Consider the following 6617-nt stretch of genomic DNA (forward strand, 5'->3'; position numbering starts at 1 on the left):
GTTAATTATGCAAATGTGGGAGAAGCATTAATGTTTGTATTTCAATTAAATTGATTATATGAGATTGCTTGTTAGTTTTTTATGATAGGATTAGCTACCCTTGACTTAGGGGCTTGATAGCATGATATGCTTAGTTTGACATGGGAATGTAAATTAAGTATGTCATTACTTATTGCAATTTGATTATGTATCATCTATTGCTAGACTAATGAGGAATCTAAGTTTAGTAGTGTGAGTTATTTTCTAATTACATGAGGTCGATTTTATATATTGTCCTTGTCATACCTTGTCTATTTTACTCCCCGTTTACCTAATTGCCTTGGTTGAGTGGATCCCATTCCCTTGTGTCTTTAATCCATTGATTTAGAATCATAGTTTGTTTGTCTACTTAACGAACCCCAATTGACATAGTTTGAATTAGTTTAAGTGTTAAGATCTTTAGCAACCATATCCCGTTCCTTGTGGACCGAACTCTTACTTATCATTATGCTTGGTTTGTAAGGTGTTTGTTAATAAATGTGTTTGATTGAGTGTGGAATGTGCGACCGTTCTAACGCCCATCAGCTGACGTCGTAAATGCCTCTGTCGCCGCGCGACAGCCTGGTGTGCGGCTCTACGTACAATTTTCCCACACGTTTTCTATTTTTGATAAACTTAAGCGAAAGTTCGTACGAGGGGTAAAATCGTAATTTCATTCAAAAACACTTCTTTTATTCTAAATAAGACTCATAAAACTCAATTATCAATGCTAATCACATTAGGATTCAAAAGAACCTTTTAGAAGTTTCTAGAAAACTATAATCAATCCTAATTGCATTAGAAATGATAATTCATCATAGGCCCTCCTCTAGATCATTGGGCCGCATATAAAGATCAAACCGGGCTCAGTTTAGTAATTTGGTCATAACTTCCTCATTATTCATTGAAATTGGGCTTATAATATATCGTTGGAAAGATCTTTTTGAACCCAATCTAACTACACTATTATTGGACCCTTGCCATAGACCAAACTAAACTAGATTGGTTATTTTCATAAAATAGGTTTTCGAAAACAGAGAAAAAGAATTTAATTAAAACTAACCGCAACACTAGACTTTCCACACATTCACTTCATTCGATTATGATTTGACGTGAAAGGTATTCATCACCGGGCTTGGTTTTGGGGAGACGCAAATGGGTGTCTACAGAAGCCCCACCTTTGACTGAGTTTGGAGAAACACAAGTTTTGAAAACAAAAGTCAAAGTATCGATAGGGACGGAAAATGATTCAGAACGTTTTGCGATCCTAAATCATTCTTGTAACGCTGATACCTGCAAAATAGCGTTAGTTAAACAGATAAAAGAGTTAAGAAACGCGTATCTTGCACCGTCGAGCACACGTCTCTACTAGTAACCGATTTGTTTCTACATTTGTCATTGTGACAACCTTCCACGAGCTAGGGAATGCCATCTCGCTGTTTTTTATGTTGATATTTCCATGCCTCTCTAAACAAAGAGTTTTGACGATCTTCCTCGAGCTAGGGGATAACGCCTGAAGACTACTACGCCTGCAACTGCCTCCAATTTTCGTTGTGATAGTCTTCTGCAAGCCAGAGAATCCTATCGAAGATTGCTTCGCCTGAAACGATCTTCTACTATTTTGTGACCATCTTCCGCAAGCCAAGGAACATGATCGAAGATTGCTTCGCCTGAAGTCATCCTCATTTGTTGCGATAATATTCCTAATAATATCACCGAAGACTAACACTTCTCGATCCTTTAAAGTTCGCTTGAACTTTGCTTTTGCTATGCCAGTGCGTCGGCGCTTTTACTGCTTGTGAACAAGTATGTCAGTGCTTCTGTTGCGTATAAACCAGTATGTCACCGAAGATTTCTTCGCCTAAAACGATCTTCAACCGCTTTGTGACCATCTTCCATAAGTCATGGAACATGATCGAAGATTGCTTCGCCTGAAGCCATCCTCATTTGTTGTGATAATATTCTGAAGAATATCACCGAAGACTAACGCTTGTCGATCCTTTAAAGTTCGCTTGAACTTTGCTTTTGCTACGCCAGTGCGCCGGCGCTTTTACTGCTAGTGAACAAGTATGTTAGTGCTTCTGTTGCGTATGAACCAGTATGTCGGTGCTTTTGCTGTTTATGAACCATTATGTCGGTGCCTTTGCGATGAGCCAATGTTTAGGCGCTTTAAGCTAAGTGAGACGATCATCAATCAAGTCGATCATTTACAGTGATTGTAACCGAGCGGATGATCGCGGGTAAAAGTAGGTCGTTGGGACTACTAACCCTAACCAAATTAGAAATTTATGATACCTAAACTTACACTAAACTAGTTAGTGGCAAGTAAAGGGTCGAACCCAAAAGGACTAAGTGTATTAATTTGTGCTAACTAGACTAGTAGGAAAGGTTGTGAGATAGAGAGAGATTAAACCAAACACTACTAAGAGCAATTAACTAAAACCAGGGAAAGTGGAATCCAATCACATCAATGTATTAAACAACATCATACAAATAGATGAAAATGACCTCGATTAGGAACATCAACACATTTAACTCACTCTCGCACAATTAAGCATGTTAATTATCCTACTAAACTAATTCACTCTCGTGCAACTAGCCTAGCAAAGGTATGGAAGAATTTATGGCTCTCAACCAACCCACTCTCGCACAATTGATTGATAGCACAATTAAGAGCATAGAATCGATTAGCTAGAAAGATTCTAATCCATAAAAGCATTAACCATACACAATAATCAAGAAACAATTCCATACTAATCACAATCAATCATTCAATTCATTAATATAACCTTCATCCAATTCCCAAGAACAAGACCTAAGCTAACATAATGAAGAAAGACATGGAAAATAAGCCAAAATAAGAATAAAAACAAGATTATACAAACAAACTAATTAATCTACTCAAATCAACAAACAAAAAGCAAAAACTAAGAATTAAGCAAACAAATAAAGATGACAGAAAGTTAGAAAAAGCTCACTGAATAGATGAGAAGAAGTTCCACAAAGTTGCTTCTTCAACCTCTCAAAAACTCCATGGAAATCCAAGCTTTCTCTTTCTACAACTACTCCTAAAACTAGAGAGAGAAAAATCCTAATCTAACCCTAAGAGAGAGAAAATATAGGCTAAACTAATCTAATCTATCTAAAATAAAATGTTGATTGAAAGTTGTGAGAAAATAACCCCAAAGGGTTATTTATAATACTAGTTATATAAAAAAAAATAAAAAAAATTAAAAAGAAATAAAACTAAATAAAACAATTAAAATAACTAAACTAAAAACAAAAAAAAAAAAAAACAAAAGCTACAATAAAATAAAATAAAAGAAAATGAAAAGGAAAAAGAAACCCCTAAACCCCCTAAACCCGTCCAAACCCACGAAAACCAACAGACCCCTTTCTCCCTTCACTTGTTGCTCTCATTCTATCATCAACCATCATCCAAACAACATCATCATCGTTCATCAACATTATCATCATCTAGCATCACCAAATTCTCGGCCTTTGGATTAATTGAAGGAATCGTGGTCGTCCGATTTTCATTAAAATCACGTGAAAAGCTCGTGATTGACCCACATTTGCGCGCCCGCACAGAAGTTTCGCACAGATCGCGCAAAGCTACTGCCTCAACTCTGATTTTGGACTCCAATTTTTTCGGTTTCTGACAGGGTTGTGCGGCCGCGAATTGGCTGCTCTGTGAGTTTGGGTGTTGGGCGAATTGCAGCTACAATTGTTGTTGTTGTTTTGGTGGCTAACGGTGGTCTTAATTGGTGGCTGACGGAGGTAGATTGGAGGTGAGTTCGGGTGGTTGTTGATGGTGGTTTGCTGCTGTGAATTGAGGGGTTTAATTGGTGAGTGGTTTGGTGGTGATTTGGGTGGTTGTTGTTGTTGCGTGAAGTGAGGGAGCAGGGGAATTGGTTGTTGCGGTGGTGTTGGTGGTTCAAGTGGTTTGGGTGGTTGTTGTTGTTGCGTGAAGTGAGAGAGCAGGGGAATTGGTTGTTGCGGTGGTGTTGGTGGTTCAAGTGGTTTGGGTGGTTGTTGTTGTTGCGTGAAGTGAGGGAGCAGGGGAATTGGTTGTTGCGGTGGTGTTGGTGGTTCAAGTGGTTTGGGTGGCTGCGTGGTGGTTGATTGGAGTTGTTGTTTGACTCAAGGTTGGGTGACACATGGTTAGCTCACAATGCATGTGAGTTGCCTTGGGGACCAAGTAGGAAAGTGGTCCTCACCTAACCATGTGACACTTGTTACTTGTTCCTTGGTTTATTTAACTAAGGGATGAATTTATCAATCCCTTATAAATATAATACTCAAGTCCCACATTGAAAGATGAGTGGAATTCACAAGCTATCCTTCCTTATAAATAGCCAAAGCATGGCTTGAGAATTCTTTGCTTGAGTAGGAGTTCAATAGGGCATTGCATTTGCAAATTCCCTTAAACTCATATAATACTCGGGTTTTGGTCGGGCCTCGCTAACCTCGAAGCAATGGACCTAAAAGTCGGAAGTCGTTTTTGCGGGTGGATTTTCGTTGGAGGCTCTCGTGTTTTCAGGGATAAGCTTTCAAGTAAGATCCCATTTGGTCGGGCGAAGCATGCTCCAAAAGGTAATCGTTTTATCTTAATCTTGTGTTTAATTTAATTGTGTTTATGGTTTTATTTATTGCAAGTCCGGTCTTGTTTTTGGGTTTCTTTCCGCTGTGAGTCTGGCTCACCAAACCCTAACAGCGGTATCGGAGCCTCGCTCGTTTATTTTTAAAATCATAATATTTTTCAAGGTATTTTTATGGCTTAATTTTTCTGGTTTTAAGGTTCTAATTAGATCACTAGTAGAAAAATGGAAAATGGCACCGGTTCAAAACCCCTCTATGGCACCGGTTTTGAACCGTTGAGTATTTGAGGGTGCCAAAAAGTAGGATTTTTGGCACCGGTTCAAAACCGGTGGCAAATAAAGAGTATTTGGCACCGGTTCAGGTCAAAACCTGTGCCAAAAATGGCCCAAAAAAATTTAAAAAAAAAAAATTATTTTTTTCCTTTTTTCACTTAAATTGATATATAAACACTAACATATATATAACCTTACATATTTTCGTTAAAAAAGGCTGTAATATTACAATTTTGTCAACAAAAAAAAAAATAAAAAAATACAAGTCACTGTTAAATACAAAGTCACACCAATGTATTGATGCATGTGTAAAAATTTTGCAAATTAAATTAATTAAATGCATGAGCCGAACCTGAGAGCATAATCAAAATTAAAATTAACAGTGTGCAACACAGCCAATCCAAGCAAATAAACAAAATTGATATTAACATAAACACAAAACTTAAGAGCAAGCAAAAAAATTTCATATATTCCTTCTATCTGGATTTCTGGAAACAAAAGCCAATCATATACAAGTACAATTATCATGTCCATAAAGAGTTGTCATGTTCCCTAATTGTGTAATGGGTTATTCTCCAATAGAGTTTCCCATATGTAACTGACTAAAATCAAGTAATATTAATAACTAGGTTAGGTTGGAAGTATGTAATAAGTTGACAATTAACTCCTAACAGATGATGTATAAGCCTGAGTGCTTACAGTATCAGAGGAACCATATCCCAGAACAATGTTTTCAGCATCAGATGAATCAAACAGCCAAGCACTACACAAGCCAGCCAAAATCAAAAACCCTTTCATCTCACCATTAAATTCAAGAGCCTTAAGTCGAGGATGAACAAGATCTCCTTATTGATAATACTCTTCCCTGTAGAATAATAAAAAGCAGGACATTCTCAGATTATTCTAGTTACACAAACAATTACATGATTGCCAAGTAAATAAAATTGAAAAACCCTTTCATGTCACCATTAAATTCAATCAAACTTTTAATTAATAAAAAAAAAATAAAAAATTTAGAAACCCTAGATTCAAACCGACGAGCACATACCTCGTGAAGAGATTCAACACAATTGCAAAGATTCGGCGCCACTGAAGAAATAGACCCTCAATTACGATGGTGCGAGAACCGTCACCACTGACAGCATTCGCAAAGAAAGATAGTGAAATAAAGAAAGGTCTGGGAATTAGGAGAGAGAAGAATAAAAGAGAGAGCGGCGCGGTGGCGTGGCAGTAGTGGAGTAGCGAAGAGAGAGAAGTGGTCTGAAGATCTAAATGGTGAGGGTAGAGGGGAGAGGAGAGAGAGGACGAGAAGGAAAGAGAAAGAAAGAAAGAAGAGGGGAAAGAGAAGAAAATAAGACGGGCGTTTTTTTTTTTTTTTTAAAGAAAATTCCCACCGGTTCAAACCGGTGCCATTTCACTAATTTGGCACCGGTTTGGTTTGAACCGGTGCCATTTCTATAATACTAAATTCCGCCTAATTTTTTTCGCACCGATTTTTTAAGAACCGGTGCCAATAACTCAGTGCGCATTTATGGTTTTCTACTTTAGTAGCTCGTTTTATCCATTTTAATCTCGTATTAGAGCTGACTTCAGCTCTCGAACCCAGATTTTTACCCAAATAGATAATTTTTGGTGGAAAAGGCGTTCTGGAAATGGTTTTACCCTTTCAGGACTCGGTTTTTAGCCAAAAAAAACAACCAGAAATGCATTTTTTGAGGGGTTTTT

This window comes from Chenopodium album, chromosome 9, assembly GCF_948465745.1.
Source record: "Chenopodium album chromosome 9, dcCheAlbu1.1, whole genome shotgun sequence".
Lineage (NCBI taxonomy): Eukaryota > Viridiplantae > Streptophyta > Magnoliopsida > Caryophyllales > Amaranthaceae > Chenopodium > Chenopodium album.